This window comes from Anabrus simplex, chromosome 2 (genome assembly GCF_040414725.1).
Source record: "Anabrus simplex isolate iqAnaSimp1 chromosome 2, ASM4041472v1, whole genome shotgun sequence".
In the NCBI taxonomy this organism is placed as follows: Eukaryota; Metazoa; Arthropoda; class Insecta; order Orthoptera; family Tettigoniidae; genus Anabrus; species Anabrus simplex.
In genome coordinates, this window is record NC_090266.1 from 985,460,760 (window position 1) to 985,483,133 (window position 22,374).

General features: G+C 39.3%; 1 protein-coding gene across 3 annotated transcripts in view; it reads left to right on the forward strand.

Annotated features, from left to right (window-relative positions):
• Nucleotides 1–22,374, forward strand: part of LOC136864607 (neurofilament heavy polypeptide) — a 382,096-nt gene that overhangs the window by 269,980 nt on the left and 89,742 nt on the right. The window lies entirely within an intron of this gene.

Genomic DNA, 22,374 nt, shown 5'->3' on the forward strand with positions numbered 1-22,374 from the left:
AACGAGCATGTACCTCGGCACAGACTAACTTGACTGACTGGAACTGGACAAAAAGTGACAATAAACCTCTTGTACATAAGTTTAGTGAATACAGTGGGGTTAGTGAAAACTTACTGAAAAAGTTTGAAACGCAGCCACTGTCTGAACTCTGATTTTTGTGAATACATGAACCCTTTGTTTGACAAAATATTTGTCGAGACAAATTCATATGCAGCAAAACAGTTGAGCAATCCTGACAGAAAAAAGTTCGAAGACGGTGACAAATGGTTTGAAACTGCACCCGACGAAATTAGGGCATATTTTGCGTTAGTTATACTAATGTCACAAGTGCGAAAGTCAAGAATACAGTTATACTGGAGTAAAAACAGGTGTATAAACTCTCCTATTTTTTGTGAAACCATGAGCAGAGGAAGATTTATTATAATTTCACAATTTTTACATTTTGTTGACGATGAACAAGTCTACAGTAGTGACAAACTAAAAAAGATTAGGCCTATAATACAACATTTCTGCTCCAAATTTTCAGAATTATATTTACCTTCACAAGACATTGCTCTAGATGAAAGTCTAATGAAATTTAGAGGCCGTCCTTCATATGTCCAGTGTAATAGGTCTAAACGTTCTAGGTTTGGAATAAAAATTTACAAAATTTGTGAATCAAGTCCTGGCTACTGTCTGTCTTTCAAAATTTATGTAGGTGATGATGTAACGGATCCAAGTCTGCCAGCAAGTACAAACGTTGTGCTCAACATGTGTGAACCCTTGTTAGACCGAGGACATACATTGTCTTTAGATAACTGGTATTCTTCCCCAGATTTATTCAAAAGGCTACACGACAAGCAGATGAATGTAATTGGAACTGTTAGACAGAACCGAAAAGACATGCCTCGCGATATCAGTAAGACGAAACTTTCTCACCACTAAACACAAATCAGCTGACATGACGGGGACAGGCAAACTCAGACGAAAGAGAGGACAATCCCCGAGGGAAGAAGTGATAAAGCCCAAGTGTGGCCTTGAATATCTGAAGGGGATGGATGGGTGGTGTTGACCTTCAGGATCAGGTTACAGCTCTGTTCCCCGTCATGCGACGCACAGTGAAAGGGTATAGGAAAATATTCTTTTACCTGCTAGATATGTGTATTTTCAATTCCTTCACTGTGTATCACAAGATCGCTGCTAACAGAAAGACGAGCTACACGGACTTCAGAACTAGCATTGCGCAGCAGCTACTAGAGACTGTTCAGTTGCCGGAGTACTCGGTTCGAGGTCGACCTTCAGCGAGCACCACCCCAACCAGATTACAAGCTAAATCATGGGCCCACTTTCCCATGCGTATTCCCCCTACAGAGAAGAAATCAAAAGTCACAAGAAGGTGTGTTGTGTGCTACAGCCAGGGTAAAAGAAGAGAAAGTTGCTGGCAGTGCAAAAAATGTGGCGTAGCTCTTCACTTAGAAGTACGTTTTGAGGTGTACCACACCCAGCGGACGTACTAAAATAGCGGCATTGGTAAGTTTATTATATCGTTATCATGCATGCAAATTTTCAGAAAGGAATATTTACTGGTTGGTTTTGTATGCGTTTCTAAATAATAGTGTGATGACGACGGCCGTAGAGCGGTATTTAATTGTGATTTCTTAGTGAACTCCTATTGTATTTAAATGTGAGGCGAATGGGTTAAGAGGGGCTGATAATTCCATTGCCTTGTTCTTTACAAGAACAGTCAACGCCAACCTGTAGAAAATGGTATTTGAAGAGTAATTCATGTATTAATTCATAGATTTTATGCTTACACTGCACGTTTTTCAGACCTACATTTTTCAGGCACATTAGTACATAATAGGGGCAGCAGATGGTAATGCCCATTATGTCAAAAGCATGTAATTCCAGCCACACAAATGCATACAACATTAAAAAGAAAGCCAGTTTAAGACAATTATGAATCCTAGTTCATTTACAGGAAATATAATATATGAATAGAAACTGTAAATATTTTACTCTCAAAATGTATTTCAACATCTTTTATCTCCAAGCTATAAAGATGAAAACACCCTTGGCAAATTTATTTCTGAAGGGAAGAAAATACAACATTCATCTTCTGGAGAGAAAAAATGTACAGAGGGAATGTTCAGTTAAGATTACCTTATGTGTAACATTTGCAGAGTCTGATATAGCTAGCGAATCATCTGTGAGATAACATTTTTAGTGATTGTCACCCAGCTACGTTCATTTAAATCTCAGTCTTCCATACGAATGTACAGAGAAATTGTCATAATGGACGCCTCTACCTATGGACTTAATTTTGTTGAAACACTGTCATTTTACAAGAGATTTGTTGAATAGTCTTAATTTAAGCTGGCCTTGCCTTGTGTCCCCAGGGTTGTGGTTGATACACATGCCTTGAGTTTCCGGTCCTTACCCTAAGCAACTGCTCTGTTTGTTTTGAACTTTACTAGTAAAAATAGATTAATAAATCTTCTGTACGCCCTGGCATTTTATGTTACATTTTGAAAATCTTTCCATGGATTACAGAAATTTCTTTTAATCCTTGTATTGTTTCAAAGGAAAGGAAATATAGGAGGCATTAAACTGTACAACATGTAAGACTGCTCCTTGTATCTTCCGGTGATGCTATTGTTCAAGCTGGTGTTAATGTATTTATCAGTTGTACTAATTACTGTAGCAGTGAGAGTCCTAGCCCCTTGAGAATTTCGGTCTAGCTCAGGGGTAGAAGCGCATGTTGCATCCAAATAGGGTCAAGAAGCAAAGAAAAGAAAATATCTAACTATGAAATACACCAGCGTATATGGACATGTAATATGTACATATAAATCTAGAGAATGAGAACTCGACAGTTCGGTTAAAATGGATTTATTAAACTGAAAACATAAAAGAAACCATACTAAACAAAACAAAAATAATCAAATAAATCAACCGACCACTGATTGTGTCAATCAAAGAAAAAATCACACAAATGTTTATATAAATTCCAATTATTATATACAAATCATTTACAAACGATGCGGGTAACGAACCCGAGATATAGCGAGTGGTTTTTTTTGCATGGAATAATTTAAATTTACATATTGTGGTTGCATGCATTAAGTCCCTAGTTGTTTGGCTGAGTACTCGATTTCTAAACCGTTCGTGATATGCGATAGTAATACCCGATCCACTAGTAATGGCCTAAATTACATACATATTCTGATCACTCTGACACAAACATAAATAAAACATTTGTTCAGGACTGCATCTGATTCACCCTTCCAAAATCGTCACAGACTCTACTGTATGGGTCAGAACCCGTTGTCACAAATAAGGTATGAAATAAACAAAACCTGAAAAATGAAGCACACAAAATATATACACTAAAGTTGGTAGAGCTGTCGGGTTAAGAACCCAACATGTCCAGGCACTGGACGTCGCATATCCGTGTAGATGCAGCATAGCAGTAGCATTTGACATGGCAGGGAAATCAGGTGATTGGCAACAGAAATAAGAACTAACTAGGTCTTTGTGGACAGGCAATTCACAAACATGACAGGACTATTTGTAAAAACTTCACTTCCCTTCTCTGAGCAAGTTACAACAGAGTCGTGGGTCGCCAACTACCTGTGTCAAAAATAAATGGCGCATCCAGCCTTGACAACATTCTCGGTGCTACAGAATAAGCACACAAACCTGGCCAGCAAAATACTGCTCACAACCTTACATAATTTCATTTTTAACAGGCCGGTTCATTACCTTATCATCATCACAGCCCCAAATATAACATCACGGCTTTCATAGTCTATCTCTTAGCATCTCGGCCCCGTAAATATCTACACGGTTTTCTCTAGCCTCACATATAAATAAACCTCAGTTCAAGGACCGGTACGTATCCATGAATTTGCCTGCCACCATACATAAAGACCCTACTCTACTTTCGATGTTGAAAAGTCTCCCCTTGCGTCTTTTCACAGCTGAAATTCATGCATCATGCAACAAACCATCCTAGCATATACTGGCTCTAGTCTAATCCTCTCTCCCAGTTTGACATTGGCAGCGTACAGTCCACTAGATTTTCATGAAGAATCTACCCATACAACTCTGTCTTAACTCAACATATACTGGAATGAAATACAAATAACAATAACACACACCTATATATAACCTACTCTTTCCCTTATTTCTCATCTAAATATTTACAACACATAGCTCGTGGACTTGGCATGCAAACAGCCCTGAACGTATTTAAATTTACTGATACGAGCAATGCAAATGCCACTCTCCCTTACATTTAAGAATTTAGTTATTTGAAATGGCATCTCTTAGTGAATCTAGCTTAAAGAACAAAAGGACTTAACTTGGCAGCAACCTCTCCATCAGCGGCGAATCACACGTCACTTTGTAATGAGGGCTCAGCCCATGACTACGACACACAGCACAGGGATGAAGGTCCTCTTGTCGACTCCTGGGTAGTTCATGACTGCTGACTCCTTGATGTGGGGCTGTATCTGGAACTGTTGAATTAAATTAACCATCTACTTCTCCACTTAGTGTGCTCGAATGCACGATAGCAACCTAAGTATTGGCTAATAATTTCACTATAGTCGCCTCTTAGATGTTGGTCCGATCTATGTGGCACTAAATTAAGGGATCTGGGCCCGGTTGCTATCTGTCCTTGTCAGGATTATATATTAACGAATTGCACACATTAATTTCACGCTCCGCGTATGCGCGGTATTTTATTTATATATGCAGACCATAACTAGCTCTTGTGAGCTAAATCGCAACGATTTTAGTTTAAGTTTTAACAGAAACTTCACAAAGTTATTGTCTTATCTGCTCGTGGACACGACACCTCACTGCCGCAGTTCAGAATGCAATAGTACGAGCACTTCCCTTGTCTACCCAGGTTCTATAGTCTCACAAGGTCTCAGGCTTCAAGCGGAAGTATGGCCAAACAAACCCTGTTCCATTGTGAGAGCTTGCCAGATGCTAACGGCTGCTCATGTTAATACGCATATATATCTGCATGGCACAAGTAAATGATTTTATCAACCCCTGTTACTTTGTAATTATCATCTTAAGTGCGTGTGGTGTCAGATCTGTAGAATTTATTTTAGTGGCAGATTAATTTATTAGAACCCAGGTGATTCCAGCCCTGGAAAAGAGAAGTTTGTCAACCTGTGACAAATATTCAATGCATCCCCTCGTTAAAATCTCAACCCCTCTGAAGTTCGCTGTTTGCGCAGGGATGTGGCTATGGGGTCTTCATGATTGAAATCACGGCGTGTGGCTCAGGTCTAACCATAGGAATTTGTTCCTACTGAAGAGTTACAGGGTTTTCACAGCCTGTGGCTCGGCTATCCAGAGTTCATTCCTTCATTCCCCACGACTATATTGATTGCTTGAATAAAATTATGCCACAGTGTTGCAATAAATAAATTGAAGCATATATGATATGTTCCATCCTCCGACCAACCAGGGAAGAAAAACATATGAACAGGTTTTTTTCTTATCTATGCATAACTTGAACTTCTCAATACTGTGGCTCATTTCCTTGCTGCCCCGTCTCTCGATTCTCAATCGCTGCGTGTCTTCCAGTAGGCGCTCTTTCTCTTTCCTTGCTTGGTAGTAGATATCTCTAACAATGGTTGGAACTTCCTTTGGTTGCTTTCACATTTAGTGCACGAGTCTTCACTTGACTTGCTTGGGTCTTCAGCATCTACCATTTTTACATCTTTTTTTACCATCCTCATCTCCGTCATCCATTCCTTCTACATCTTGTACATCGTCATTTCTAATCTGGCCTGGTGGGTAATATAGCTTTAGATTTCCGCATTGAAAGTCTTCTCTATCAAACCATCCATGCTCCTAACTTTATATGAGTTATCATAAACAATCTATAACTCTGCAAATTTTTGGTAGAAACGAGCAGGTGCATCTGATGTAGCGGGCCTGTTAATCAATACTAATTCATTGAGGATATAAATGTTGATTCCCATAGGGAACCTGAAAATTTGTCCTGAGTGAGTAAATTTATAATACCAATATAAGTGGTCCGTTATTGGACATTATAAAATTTCCAGCTAACTCATTCCCAGTTGCCAGCGTTTTGCCCCAGTTTGTTAAGTTTGGCTCATCAGTTTTTAAATAGCACACCCACCAAGACGCATGGCTAGTGCATACCGTGGAGGCCACTGCGTAGCCTGATGAGCCTAACTTAGCTCATTGGGGCGAAACATTGGCAACCGGGAATGAGTTAGCTTGGAAATTTATAATGTCCAATAACGGACCACTTAAATTTACTCATTCGGGACAAATATTTCAGGTTCCCTATGAGAATCAACATCTGATGGCCAGGCAGACATTAATTTTTGGTAATGAGACAAAGTCTCTCATACTACATTGGCATTGCTGGTGGCTCCAAGTAGCCTGTGCAGTGGCCTCCACGGTATGCACTAGCCATGCGTCTTGGTGGGCGTGCTATTTACCAACTGATGAGCCCATCTTAGCACACTCGGGTGAAACGCTGGCAACCGGGAATGAGTTAGCTTGAAAATTGACTATGTCCAATAACGCAGACGTCATCACATAGTTGCTCTGGGGAGCCAGTGTTACTTGCTCCGCTCGGGACAGCTGTCTGTCACGTGACGAGAGCTGCGGACAGGCAGTTTGCATCCTGTGACCGCACTGTACTCGCCGCTCACAAATGTTATAATATGAACAAACAGCTTTTGTAATAATAATAATAATAATAATAATAATAATAATAATAATAATAATAATAATAATAATTTGCAGCATGGATCATATGTAGGGGCCGTATTTTTTGGTAATAACGATATGCACAAGTTTTTTTTATAACTTCTTTCTTGTCTATATATGCCTTCCCAGGTACTAAAAATACCGTAGTTTAGCAAAATGAACTCGCGAAATATTGTGAAATTTGATTTATTGCGCGAATTGCACAAATAATCACGAAATATACACCACTTGGTGCGAAAAATGCGAAATGGCACCGGAAGAGCTCTCCAATAAATGTTTAAATGCTTCTGAGAACTTGACTATTGTAGTTTCCTTCTCATTTACTTGATAGTGCTGTATATTCTCCCCACAAATACACACAAAGCGGTAGGCACTGTGTATCGAAAGTATGTGTATTTAGTTCCGTGATTTCTAAAGCAGTCGATAAAAATCAATATCTGTTATCGATTACAGCAAATAGCGCTGTGGTCATAACAAGATACAAGACCGGCCGTAGATACAGCAGTGCGCAATGAGAGTTCGTTACTTACAAACATTTATCAGCAAATGTCCAACAATTAAGTATAAAAATGCCGAAAACTGAAGTCACAACAGGTTTTTCGAGGGCTGAGGAATACAACAGTGAGGGGTTCTATGTATAGTACGCAAACTTTTTCTTGAGCCCTAGTTCCCATTCAGCACTATGGAGTTCAGGGCTCAAGAAAAGGTTCGCGTACTATATTTGATGCTGCAAGAAAGAATCTAATGTACCAATAGTGTACCGGTAATATTCGTAAAGTGGAAACGTGTGATATATACTGCAGAGAATCAAAATGAAGCAAATGAACATAATTCTAAGCGGCAAATAACAATCGACAATACTTTACAGATCATAAAGGTGTTGAGAAAAATTATAGAGAGCAATTTGTAATAGACACAAAAAAAGCATTCATGCAAGCCAACATTCCTCTAGAAAAATAGGATAATCCTGGATTAGGAAGAGAATGAATATAAAAGGAAAGGTAAATAATACTGTCTTTACTGTAAAATATGACGGTATTGGTAGGCCTATTGTAAATAAATCGCCTGTTTGAGTAGTAATAATGTTATTGTTTTTATGTCCCACTAACAACTTTTACATTTTCCGGAGACGCCGAGATACCGGAATGTTGTCCCGCAGGTGTTCTTTTACGTGGCAGTAAACTAGTGACACGAGGCTGACATATTTGAACTCCTTCTAATACCACCGGACTGAGCCAGGATCGAACCTGCCAAATTGGGGTCAGAAAGCCAGCGCTTTAACCATCTGAGATACTCATCCCCGACCGGGAAAAAAGAGCATATCCCTGAACATCTTCCAGAGCTATATGACTTTGCGAAATGCAATGAAAGCACATCTGGTTGAGGAAGTGAAAGAAGACAGTGTTAGCTAAGTTTTAGGAGGTTTTATAAAAGACCACAGTGAATTTGCATCCAAGTGTTCGCAAGCATTATGATTTCAGACATCTAATGTGGTCAGCGAGAGGAGCTTCTCTGCTTGCACAAAGACACTTCCTGACTGTCGCACAACTCTGCATGCTGTTAATGTTGAAACCATGCTTAGTTTGTACTTTGGAGACAAGTAATTCAACGTCTAAAAATGTAGGCTATGTAGAAATGTATATCACAGGGCAGATCACCTACCTTCATTTCAAATTATCAGCGATTTATATATTTTTTTCTATAACAATTTGCATATTTCGTTTTTCTAAGATTTAATAATAATAATCATACATTACAAGGGTTTGCTTTAAAACCCCTTATCAAAAAGTTACATTTAGCCCATACGCTACTACAAGGAAGATTTCGCAGGAAACATCGATCAGTAGAACAATTTATTTCACGAAATACCTACCGAAATAGTGTCAGTTTTAACACCGAAGTCAACAGTTTTATTTCACCAAAAAATAAGGCCCCTAATCATATGAGTCGAACAGGACACAGATTACAGAGTATAACAGAACAAGAAAATTATTCATTGACAAAGGAAATATACAGCAGTGTGCAATATTTCCTGAATAAATACATTTTCACGATTAACTGAAGCTTTGGAACACGTACATTTACCGAAAGAAATTACAATTTGTGATTTGCACATATTCTTTGTACTCTCATTAACATACGTTTCAATATTTGTATGGCATTTATGGCTATTACAACAAATGAAACACACGAACTGGTTATACTCCTTCTTCATTAAGCCTCCGTGGCTCAGGTGGCAGCGCGCCGGCCTCTCACTACTGGGTTCCGTGGTTCAAATCCCGGGTACTCGATGTGAGATTTGTGCTGGACAAAGCAGAGGCGAGAGAGGTTTTTCTCTGGGTACTCCGATGGGCTCGTTTAGATAGTATTATATCAATGTTTGGTACTATTGTTTGCGTACTGGCTAGTCTCAAAACATTTCAAGTTTTCATCGGTGACCCTACTTCTGTGTCTAGATTTACAAATCTTCGTTAATGAAAACATCTGTTCACATAAATAAGTTGATCTGAATATACATACAATATGACTATTAAATGTGTACAATCTAGGAAATCTCTCCCGTGGAAAACGAACATAAAATTCAGTCAAACTGTTTGTGTTTGCAAACCTATCTTTCATCTGACTATCGCACTGTAAGTCAATCAGTTCTGGCTGCAGTTGTGGTGTAACAGCTTGCACATCCACTGAGAAGGGCATAGCAAACACCTGCAGATCCTTTTCTAATGCCTGAATGTCGTGAAACCTACTCTCATAGTGACACTAAAACCTCTTTTATATTCTGCTGCTGTTTTTATAAATGTGATTCCTTTTTGTTATTACATATTGCACATTTTGCTGTGTTATTTTCCTCAACTATTAAATACTCTTCTTTCCATGAAGGTTTGAAACTTGTTGGCATCGATGGCCTACGCTGTGATGAAATCTCGTTCATAGTAAATGCAACATTTACCGACTAGATTTGAATGTCGTGTGGTGTGAGGATAAAGATGGAAACGCACTATTGTCACCTCTCATGAGTTCACGCGTATCGTGTCGCAATCTAACCTGTCCAGGAAAATGTGCTATACCTTTGCGCCACTGGCCTGCAGTACGTACTACGTCATGCAGTTCCCCTACTTCCCTACTTGCTCGCTAAGCTGCTCTCGTTCCTCGAGAGCAGGGAGAAAACTGGCTCCGAAGAATTTTCGCTTTCAAGTGACGATGCCTGCAATAACGGACCATTTATATCGGTATTACTAATTCATGTGATATAGATGTTGATTCCCATAGGGAATCTGAAATATTTGTCCTGAATGAGTAAATTTATAATACCAATATAAATGATCCGTTATTGGACAATATAAATTTTCCAGCTGGAAACAGCGTCTGGCTGAGAGTCCGCCATAGTGTTTTTCTGCACAATAAATATTCGGCAATGAGCTGGAAACAGCTGGAAAATTTATATTGTCCAATAACGGATCATTTATATTGGTATTACTAATTCATGTCCCTTAGAGGGCGATGGAAACGTTTGTTTCTCGTCCTGTGTAACCACCGCTCTGCTTGAGCTTTTAAGCATTCTGCTGTATTTCTAATGCACATATTTCTGGAGATGGTCTGGGGTCACTTGGACAAAGTATCACTCCGTGCCATGGTCTAGTCAGATATTCGTTGCAATGTACCACCGAGGGTATCTGCCCAGTTGTTCATGGCGAATAGAATTAATACTTTCAGTGATTATTGGGATAACATCTAACCACTTCCAATGTTCCCTGGGGATGAATTCTTAGTCACTTCTCGCATTACACGTTCACTAGAGTTCGATTCTGGGTGACGGACTGAACTCAAAACACACTTAATTTCTAACTTTTCAAGCTCGCGTTTGAGTATAGGAGAGGTAAATTCTGGTCTATTGTCGCTCAGTATACTTTTTGGTTTGCCTATCTTAAGAATGATCTTGTTCTTAATTTGGTTTAGTGGCGATCTGGTGTTGGCTTTCTGTACTGGACACAGGGTTACAAATTTGGAAAATACGTCCATACAGACGAGAATAAATTTTACTCCACAGCGTCTGGCTGAGAGTCCGCCATAGTGTTTTTCTGCACAATAAATATTCGGCAATGAGCACGCATATGAAGGAAATGGTCACAGTTTCACTTCAGTTGAAAAGGATCTCACAATAATCGGAAATATAAGTAGAGGTAAAATTTAAATGAATTAGAGAATATATTGTATATATTTCTCTGGACACAACATATAATAGAGATCGAAACCTTAACGATGATACGGAAGTCAGAAGTTCTCTATATACTTTAATGCCTAAGTTATTAAAAATGGTCAACCCAAACCAGAATAAATTCCCACATATATATAAACCCTTTGAATTAAAAACTCCCCATATCTCACCAAATACTATTCCTACACTTGCTCCTCCAAAGAACCCCCCTCCCACATTAACATCGGAATGCAAAACTCTGCCTACCTCCGCTTCCCCTCAGCATTCCCCACCACCTCTACCGCATCGATACAACTAACGCTGCCAATGCATTAAGACGGACGTAGTTGACAGCGAACAGGTAAGTACCGTTTTACAAAACATAATATGTCTTGGGGATTCACATACGATTTAAACACACACCATCAAGCTCATTTTTTTTTTTTTTTTTGGTTTCATTACAGTGTAACCACATTCTTTTCCAAAGTGTTCTGCATCGTCTAGAGGGACCACACTTTTATGAGACTGTCAAACAAATGTCAAATACTCTGATATGCTCGTCTCGGCAGCGACTTCAACCAACATATCAACGTCTTCTTGCATTAGTTATCTTACGATCAGTTTTTAATTAATCAGCTTATTAAGATAATCTTAAATCCTTTGCAATTTTTCTGGTCAATATTTTTTAGCTCCTGTGTTTTACATTTAAGAAAAAACATAATTCAACCTTAGCTTTTGTATATTGTCATACCACTCTTGTTCATGAGGTCTTGGGTTCGATTCTGAACCCCAAGCAATGCGTATGATCAAACTTCCTACAAAGAGGATCCACTTCAGTGCCGGACATGTGTTATTTTTAGAATTGATGTGACACAAAATTATTTTCTTTTTAGACAAACATTTTAAACTGTATAAAGTGATTTTAGCATGTGTTGTATTTGTTATGTCTCAACATCCTTATTTTATAACAATTATTCCACAGTGTCACTACTTTTAAGAAATCACATTTCAATTTTTATAAGTTCCAAGTGATAATGTTCTCTGACTAATGCTTGTTTTAAGATCAAACAAGGCTGATGATGCCAAATAAAAGATGGGCGAAACATGTCCCTTTAAATTTAGTAATTTCTAGTTTATTTGACCACACGATCGTGGAAGTAATTTGTATTGAATAGGTGCGGTAATAAAATTACTCCTTTTGTAAACTTAGTGAGAAAGCCGGGGTATGTCGAAAATTGTTAGATTTTTTGTCGCATGTGAGTTTTACTGATAGCCCTTTTCGAAAGTTAATTGTTAGATTTTTTGTCGCACGTGAGTTTTACTGATAGCCCTTTTCGAAAGTTGGCAGGTGCGGTGTGGCGTGGCGAGACCCCCCAGACCACAGTAATCACTGCTACTTCTGTTCTGTGAATGTGAAGGGATTTAACAGCAGCAACAAAGGTAACATTGTGTATCCAAGCAAAATTCGATCTGCAATTTTACCCGTTCCTCATGGCCCTGTTACACCAGTACCACAGCGTCCAGAACATTTAGAGGATTGTCCCTCTTCTGAATCTGACACAGAAATGTCGGGCACTAACTCTGACTGATTTCTCCTCTGAATGTGTTGAAAAAGAACCGAGACTGTTCAAGCAAAGTGCATTAAATGACTTCGATCAAGATCTTGGCCTTACAAAGGAATCTGCCGAGTTATTCGGGTGTAGACTTCGTGAAAGGAACATGTTGGCACCAGGGACGACATACTATTGGTACAGACATCGCGAACAAGAATTTACACCCTTCTTTTCTGAAGAAGGAACCTTGGTTTACTGCAACAACATTCTGGAGGTTATCTTAAAACTAGGAGCACCACAATATGACCCTATTGACTGGAGACTTCGACGCCTCCAAGCGTAGTTTGAAAAGCGTATTCTTCACAATTAAAACAAACTTGCATCTATTCCCGTTGCTCATTCAGTTATTATGCGAGAAACATATGGAAATCTCAAAATGCTGTTGTGTAAAGTGAAGTACCAGGAACACAGGTGGCAAGTGTGTGGTGATTTCAAAGTGATAGGTATTCTGTTAGGTTTACAAGGAGGTTACACAAAGCACCCCAGATTTCTGTGTGTGTGGGACAGTCGAGCAAGTTTACATCACTGGACTAAAAAGGAATCGCCACATAGACAATGAATTGTAGGGTCGAAAAATATAAAACAAGAAACTCTCGTTCACAAGAGCAAAATACTTTTACCTCCGCTTCATATCAAACTAGGGCTTATGAAGCTATTCGTTAAGGTCCTAAACAATGAAGGTGAATGCTTTCAGTACCTGTGTCATCGATTCCCTGGCATCAGTAATTTCAAAATCAAGGGGAGTATTTTCACAGGTCTAGATAACAGAAAACTTCTTTCTGATGCTAATTATGAAGACGTTATGTGCGCTGCAGAGCGATTGGCATGGACAGCATTCCGGAATGTGGTCAAAAACTTCCTGGGAAACACAAAGGATTCAGACTGCAGACAAATGTTGGATAGATTGCTTGTTTCTTTCCAAGATTTAGGCTGCAAAATGAGCTTGAAAATGCACATGTTATATTCACATCTGGACTATTTCGCTGAGAAACTAGGAATGCTGAGCAAAGAGCAAGGAGAAAGATTCCATCAGGATCTACAGGAAATGGAACGCAGATATCAAGTGAAATGGAGCAAAAAACATGCTGGCAGATTACTGCTGGTTACTAAAGAGAGAAGGTCCAACTACTCCTCCACACGAGCAAGGCGAAGACGTTCCTTATACCATTATAAAATTGAAACCGTAGACTTACTATTCTCGGTACGTTATGAGGGTTAATGTGTTATAAATTTTGATCCATTTGGCTGTGTTTTTCTACTGATCTTTTAACACAATACACTACATATCTTTGTTACGTTCATAAGTATACCACTGTAAGATAGGAGAGTTCAGATGGGTGAAAATAAGAAGAGGTGCCATTCTTTGCATGTGATAATAGTAATCTTACCTGTGCACGTGCTGCATATTTATCAAATTTTCATTTTGAATTTTCAATTTGAATTTACACACAGAAACCTGATGTGATAAGGGAAAACTGACTTCAGTTCTGGAATCAGCATGCCCGAAATATAAAAAGATCACTATATAAACTTCATGCAATGATCAGAAAGTTTGAATTCGCAGGTCAGCTTTATTCACACGTCTTCATCTAGCTGGCCCGGATATGGTACTTATAATAAGACTGGGGTGAGCTGTGAGTGTAAGTTGAAGTTACGAAGGTCGAGTCATAAGTCATGGCAACTATTTTTTTCTCGCGAACGGGAGACAACACGGAAAATCTAAGATACGCATTTGGAAACTTACAGTAGGTACTTACATATGTCACTAGATGGTGTATGTAAACAACAGTGTGGGACAAACATGCCCCCAAGTTCAGTGTGTGAGTGAGAGCGTCACAAAATGGAAGTCAACAAGCAGGAGCAATGATCATAGCAGTTCTCCACGGCAGAAATGCACGCCAATGGCATGCAGAGCTGTGGGAAGCATTGGGTGTGCATGCCATGCCTTATAGAACAGTGGTGAGGTGGGTGGAGACGTTCAAACAGGGTAGAGTATCAACTGCAGTTTTGCTTCGCCCAGGCCTTCCAGTGTCCATGGGGATGGGAAGAACTTCCACACGCGCCATGGCCTCTGATCTGAGACCATGTGACTATGATCTAAATCCCAAAGTCAAGAAGCCATTACGTGGACAACGGTTTGCTAACAAACAGGACATCGTAACAGCATTTCGGGGAGATGTGTCACACGTTAGCGATACACATGCAGCGAATGGTATTCAGCGCCTGCCCCACTGCTGGCAATGCACAGTGGAAACCTTGGGTGATTATTTCGAAGGTCTGTAACCAGTGGAGGCATGTCCTTTGTACGTAGTCTTGTGTATTTGCTGTCTGTACAATAATAAAACAATGTTTACCAATGGTCTGTGTTCTGTCACTTTCCTACAAGAATCTCCTGAAGTCAAAATTTGTCTTCAGGCACTATGCATAAGTACATGCCCTATATTTCCAAATGCATATCTTAGATTTTCCGTGTTGTCTCCTGTTCGCGAGAAAAAGTAGTTGCCATGACTTATGACTCGACCCTTGTATATAGTTAATCTCCTAAGCAGCGAGTTTAGTGAATATCAGTTTTACCATCGTTGACGACTATGCTATGTTGTTATTTGAGTCATCTGTCCACAGACTGGTTTGATGCAGCCATGCATGCCACCCTATCCTATGCTAACCTTTTTATTTCTACATAACTGCTGCATCCTACATCTGCTCTAATCTGCTTGTCATATCCATACTTTGGTCTGCTCCTTCTGTTCTTACCACCTACACTTCCCTCATAAACCTACTGCACAAGTCCTGGGTGTTTTAGGATGTGTCCTATCATTCTCTCTCTTCTTCTGGTCAAATTTAGCCAAATCGATCTTCTCTCACCAATTCGATTCAGTATTTCTTCATTTGTGATTCGATGTATCCATCTCGCCTTCAGCATTCTTCTGTGACACCACATTTCAAAAGGTTCTATTCTCTTTCTTTCTGAGCTAGTTTTTGTCCATGTTTCACTTCCACACAATGCCACGCTGCATGCGAAAGTCTTCAAAACCATCTTTCTAATTTCCATGTCAATATTCAAGTGAGCAAATTTCTTTTCTTAACCCTACAACACAAACATTCTTTAATTATCTTATTTAACAGACATTCATAATTTTTACAAAATAACAAAAAATGAGAAAAATTTGGTAACACATATTATACATGAATTATCACTAATAAACAACACAGGTCATGAGATCTATAATTACAGAAACAATAGTTCTTCACAACAATGGGAACATTTATTTCGAACACTTCGTGAATTCATTCGTGTGATATACTATTAGTTTCAGGCAATTTTAATCCCATATTAGGGGGTTTATTGGCTATGAACATACGAAGCAAGGAGTTTTCGTCCACTGTAATGAATGAACCTGGTCTGTAACAATTACAGCAATTACAACAAACAGCACAAAACATTGTCATTCTTCTGTTTTTCGGCGGACATATGTGGCAGATAGTTCTCCTAGGGGCAGATGATGCTCCAGCGTTTTCCTCGCGATGGGGTTCGAACCCAAGGACCGACTGCATAGTGAGGCGCAGGTCATTTGATAGTTTTGGAATGTGTAACCTGTTGTGCATCCATGGTGAGAGTAGCTTTTCACTAAGTCGAATTAGGAAGCTTTTCCTCTCTAGGACAGTCTTCTTCTTTTCGCGGCTGGTAGTGTGAACGTGGGTTACCCACATATTAACACAAGTAATGTTCCAAATTCCATAAAAGACACCATGGCCAGTGTTCAGTCTTGTGGTTGCAAGAAATATTGCGAGACATCTGGTCTAATGATTCAACACCACCTTTTGTGTCGTAGCAGTGAATCACCTTAGGTTTCTTAGTTACTTCATCTATTTCAGCTTGGTCATGAATCGTCAACAACAGAATGGCTATTTTATTTGTCGTAGGTTTATAGGAGACAAGAGTTTTTTCATTGTCAAAGATGAACATGGATGTTCCTGCCTCTCTCTTCGTGGTTATAAGTAGTTCTGGTGGTATTTCTCATTTACTGTGTCTCACAGTACCAACAAGAATGAGTTTCTCCTTTAACAGATCGTCGGCTAACTTAATCGGTGGAAAATTCTAAATTCCCATGGAGGGAATTAGATATTTTTCACCAATAGAGCATTTCAAAAATGTCAAAAACATATCAGATGTAAGGCTTTTCAGGTGTTTGCTCTATTAACCAGCGTTTCGTCTTAGGTCTGACATTAGACTCATCAGAGTGGAATGTGTCAGATCCTACCCACTGACGCTGGGGTGTGCACTAAGACGAAACACTGGTTAATAGAGCGAACTCCTGAAAATCCTTACATCCGATATGTTTTAACTTAATCGATGTGAACCAGTTATGAACTGTCGTATTTCGGTTAGATCTTCTCGTTTTTTTTTTAGCTCCTTCACATAGTATTCTCCAGGTGGCAGACCGTTAGTATCTGTGCCTTTGCTGAGATATGGGGAAGCAGCAACTACATATTTTGTTCCTGCATCACAGGCTATGGCAATTTTTATCTCATATTTAGCGGGTTTGTTGGCTATGAACATACAAAACTGACATCTACCACAAAAAGCAAGGAGTTGTTTGTCCACTGTAATGAATGAACCTGGTCTGTAATAGTTATGGCAATTGATTACAAATTCATCCCATAATTCCCTGATAGTTGCAAATAGATCACTGCTTTCCTCCCTCACGAGTCAACTTAACATCAAACCTCAGGATGGACAGGAAAACAAAAACTCAAATCACTCAGAATTCATGGCTACTTTATATCTAGGGCTACATAAATTACTGTCAAACAATTCATGAGTTCATAAGTGGTTGTTCTTCAAAGCTGCTGTGAAGATCACGGAACTAATCAAAGCTTTTAGTTCTTCAGTGGAAGCTGTACTCTTGAATGCTCTTTGGATGTTGATATTTTGATCTTTTACTCATTACCTCCTCATTCGTGTAACTTACTATTAGTTGTTACATGTCATGTGAGAGATAAAGAAAATATTTCTAAGGGCGTAGCAGCATTTCTAACGTCGTTGATAGGGGACTGAATGTGATGAATGATATTTCTTTTAGGTGTATGGACTGTCCTTTTTTAGAGCTACAGATGACCAGCGACATCTCTCTTTACCCTGCAGAGAGATTTTTCTAGGCTGAATGATATAGTTCTCATCGTAGACAGATGGAGAAACGCTTTTACGTGAATCTGAAATGACAGATAATAGTGATGGCGAGGAAGGCAAAGAAACAATCCAAGAGTCACTTTCTCGATCGCCATAGAGCATAGCTCCCTACTTTGCCAGAATCTGGAGGGTCTGGATCAACGATTTTCATTTGGTGCTCTTCACTCTCGCCATCTGTAGGCTCAATATCATCCTTCCACGTTATAAATTTAAGACGGCCTCCTCAGAGCTTATAATATACCCATGTCGGAAGTAGATCGTAAAAATGAATTGGATACTGTTTATTCTATAACTAAAAGCAACGTGTTCAACAGGCAATTTGTGGACGAAACTATTAGCAAAATCGAGAAGAAGTCGTTTTCCACATTAACCAAGGATATTAAAAAAAGGAAGTTAGTTGCACCCTTTTCACCTACATTCACAGTAAAATATACAAAATCACGAATGTTTTCAAGAAACATAATATGAAAGTTTCTTTCAAGACAACCAACAATAATGCTCATTTTTTCTATAATCAGCACACTATCAATAACTGCAGTAGCAAATTTCAGAAATCAGGAGTTTACAAATTAAAGTGCCAGCAGTGTTCCGCCAGTTATATTGGACAGACAGGCTGCAATTTTAACATAAGGTATAATGAACATGTTAATGCGTCAAAATATGCATATTCTCGGCATTCAGTTCTCATATGGTCGTTACCAATCATACATTCACGGACATAACACAAGACCTTCAAATTCTCCATTTAAGTAAGAAAGGAAATTATTGAGTATTTTGGAAAACTTCTTTATAAATATTGATTAAAAATGCAATCCGATTTATAATCTGAATGAAATATCAGGGGAAATCAATATACTTTTCGAGGAGATAATCAATAAATTCTTTACACAAAGGCGCGTGAGTATTGCTTTACCTTACACCTCTCCCCTTACATCAAACTCCCCTCAACATCCCCTCCTAATCGGTCCTCAACGACCTTCGAGGACGTCACGCAGTTAGCTTTAACCCTTGAGGTGGCGCGGTCGACGTAGGACGGGCAAGGAGATGAATGACCAGATGGGCACTCGGTTTACGTTTCAATTGAATTTTTTCTTAGTTCATTCATATTTTTTTCTTTTTTAGGCCCATATTGTCAACACAAAATTAAGTTCAACTTGTGCCATCATTACTTATTTTACTACCCCAAGTAACAATATTCATCAACTTCCTTCAAGACCTCATTTCCTGATCTAATATTTCCTGCGTTACCTGACTTCGTTCGACTGCACTCCATTACTTTTGTTTTGGACTTATTCATTTTCACCTTGTACTCCTTACCAAAGACTGCCCATGCCATTCAGCAATTTCTCCAGATCTTCTGCAGTCTCGGATAAAATAACATCAGCATATCTCAGTGTTTTGGTTTCCTCTCCTTGGATTGTGATTCCCTTCTCAAAGTCCTCTTTCATTTCCTTTACTGCCTGTTCTATGTATACATTGGAAAGGAGGGGGGACAAACTGCAAACTAGCATCACTCTTTTCTGAATTCCTGCCTCTTTTTCAAAGCCATCGATTCTTATCACTGCAGACTGATTTTTATACTGATTGTACATCATTCTTCTTCCTTGGTATCTGATCCCCATCACCATCAGAATCTCAAGTAGCTTAGTCAACATTATCAATTGCCTCTTCAAGATCTACAAACACCATGTATGTGGGCTTATCCTCCTTAATTTGATCCTCTAAGCTCAGACGTAAAGTCAGGATTGCTTCACGTGTTCCAACATTTCTTCTGAAGCCAAATTGATCTTCTCCCAACTCAGTTTTAACTTGTCTTTCCATTATTCTGTAGATAATGTGTGTTAAAATTTTGCAGGCATAAGATACTAAACCAATGCTGCAGTAGTTTCCTCACTTGTCAGTACCGGCTTTCATGGGAATAGGTATAACAACATTTTGCCAAAAATCTGATGGCACTTCTCATGTCTGATATATCTTACACAGTAGATACCTCGTCATGCTGGTTCAGAGAGAATGTCATCAATTCGCCTTGTTCCTATTAAGGTCTCTCAAAGCTCTGTCAGATTCTGACCTCGAAATTTGTTCTCCCATTTCATCAGCATCAACAGTCTCTTCTGGTTCCAGAACCACATCATCTATGTCTTTACCTTGATACGACTGTTGGATAAGTTCCTGCCATCTTTCTGCCGTGTTTTCTTTCCCTGGAAGTAGTTTTCCATCTGAGCTCTTAATACCGTATTTACTAGTGCATTAGACCCCCTCGCCTATAAAACACCCCCCCCCCCCTGGCTTTTTGAGATGAAAGAAATGAAGAAAAAGAATCTCGCATACATGACCCCCCCCACGTAATTCGTCGGAGAAGAACAACGATACCGCTTCGAAGCGGGAACAAGTTTTACTGCAGCTCTGATGACATCGCACAAATAGGTGAATAGCTACGTGTCTGACCCGTGCATTGCAAGCATGCATCAGTCGTGCTATAGGCCTATGTCTGTGCTTTCCAGTTAATTATGTCCGCCAGCGTAATGGTTAGCAAAATTAGCTGCCGTTCTCGGGAGTCTGAGTTCGATTCCCGGTACTGTACTGCCAGAGATTTACGAATGACAGGAAGGTTGATATGCAGTAAAAACGGTACATGTAACTCCCCTCCAATGGGGGGGGGGGGGGATGTCTAAAAAGAGCTGTACCACCTCAGGATGAGGAAACGAGTTTACTTTAGTTGAGAAATATTCACAGTTGTTGCTATTTTACAGCAGGCGAGTTCATTAAGAAAGTGATCGTTTAATATCTCGTAACTCGGGCCGATATAGGTATTTTTTGAAAAGAAGTAAGCTTAAAATGTGATGAAAGCTATCCTATTATAATGATTGTTTTACTTGCCAACGTACCTAACAAATAATAATAATTTTATGTCCCCACATACGTTAAACAATTTTCAGAGACGCCAAACAGAACATACTAGGGTATGCGTTAATAATGGAGGCAACGAACGTACGAAATTGAACATTATGATCATAAAACACATTACCGCCACACCTGGTGATATCCGTGAATCCAGAAAACTTTCCTGTTATTTATTTTATTCTTTCCATTGTGGAACTTTCGTCACTATCCAGGCGATAGCATACCTAACCTAAACAATGCGGTCTCTCTTATCTCATGTACAGCTGTTTACGTAAATCCTGATGTGATAAATGTAGAGAACAATCATGAAATATACTTTAAAATAAAGGTCTGGGTTTCAGCCACCGCAGTTATCCTAAGAATTCTTCCAGTCACTATGTATCACATGCGGAAATACGACTCATAACATACGCTAGTTAGCAGCTGGTGGTTTGGCACGCTTTCTACAGAATGGCTTTATTCGGATGGAGTGGCTTCAGCTACATATACACCAACTGGGAATATCAGAGACCATCTCCAGAAACCATACTGTTTAGACTCTATAGTCGGGAACGAAACTATTTTTAAAAGTTTCAAAATGACAGGACCTCGTATGCTCTCGATTGCAGTGCTGCAGTGCATGGCTGCCGAGATGGCAGTGAAGATCGACGTCACTTAAAATGACGACACTTCGGTAGCAGGGAAGTTGCCAGCGCAAGGTAATTCAAATGAAAGCAGTGATCAGGTTTACTGTGTGGTAGGCCTACTGCTCAACTGACAGAGACAAATGACTGGTCATTAAGTTATTTTGTATCAGTATTATCCCTTTCCTCTAGGGGGTCGAGTATGAAGTGAGACGAATCTTTGTAGTGAGTTTTTACGACCATATGCCCTTCCCGACATCATCCTCATCAAAGGAATTTATCAGATGTAACGAATGGCGTGATATGAGTACTGGTAACAAAACGGACTATATTTACTTTATATGTAGGCCTAAAAGTAGTGTTCACAATTTATTGCATTTTTACATTTAGAAATAAGAATAGTGTAGAGCTGCCTCTGTGGATCAGTGGTAGAGTGTCGGCATCCGGGTCCCAAGATATCGTGTTCAAACCGAGCAGAGGTAGTCGGATTTTTGAAGCACGGAAAAAAGTCCATTCGACACTCCATGTCGTACGATGTCGGCATGTAAAAGTTCTCTGGTGACACATTTGGTGTTTACCCAACAAAATTCATTAAATCTCAGCCATAGACGCCCAAGAGAGTTTCGGTTAACTCGGTCTGCCATCTAGTAGGCCTAAAGTAAAACAGAATGTCGAAATTGATGAGCAGACAGCCAGATGGCATCAAATGTCTGCACACGGTTGCTGAGGCCATACAATTTTATTATTATTAGAATAGTGTAGAATGTTTACGTGTTTAATTTATAGCTCTTTATAGCCTATAAGTAATGAGTTCGCTGCACAAAATTTGAGGTTATCGTATATTGGACCCCCCTTACTTATTTTGGCTGTAGAAGTGGGCAAAGCAGGGGTCTAATATGCAAGTAAATATGTTATTCATACACCTAGTTTTCCTTTCTCCACTTTCTCCTAAGGTTTCCTTGATTTTCCTGTATGCAGTATCTACCTTTCCTAGGACCATACACCCTTCAACATCCTTGCACTTCACCTTTAGACATTTTTCCTTAGCTGTCCTGCACTTTCTATCAACTTCATTCTTTAATCGCCTATATTCCA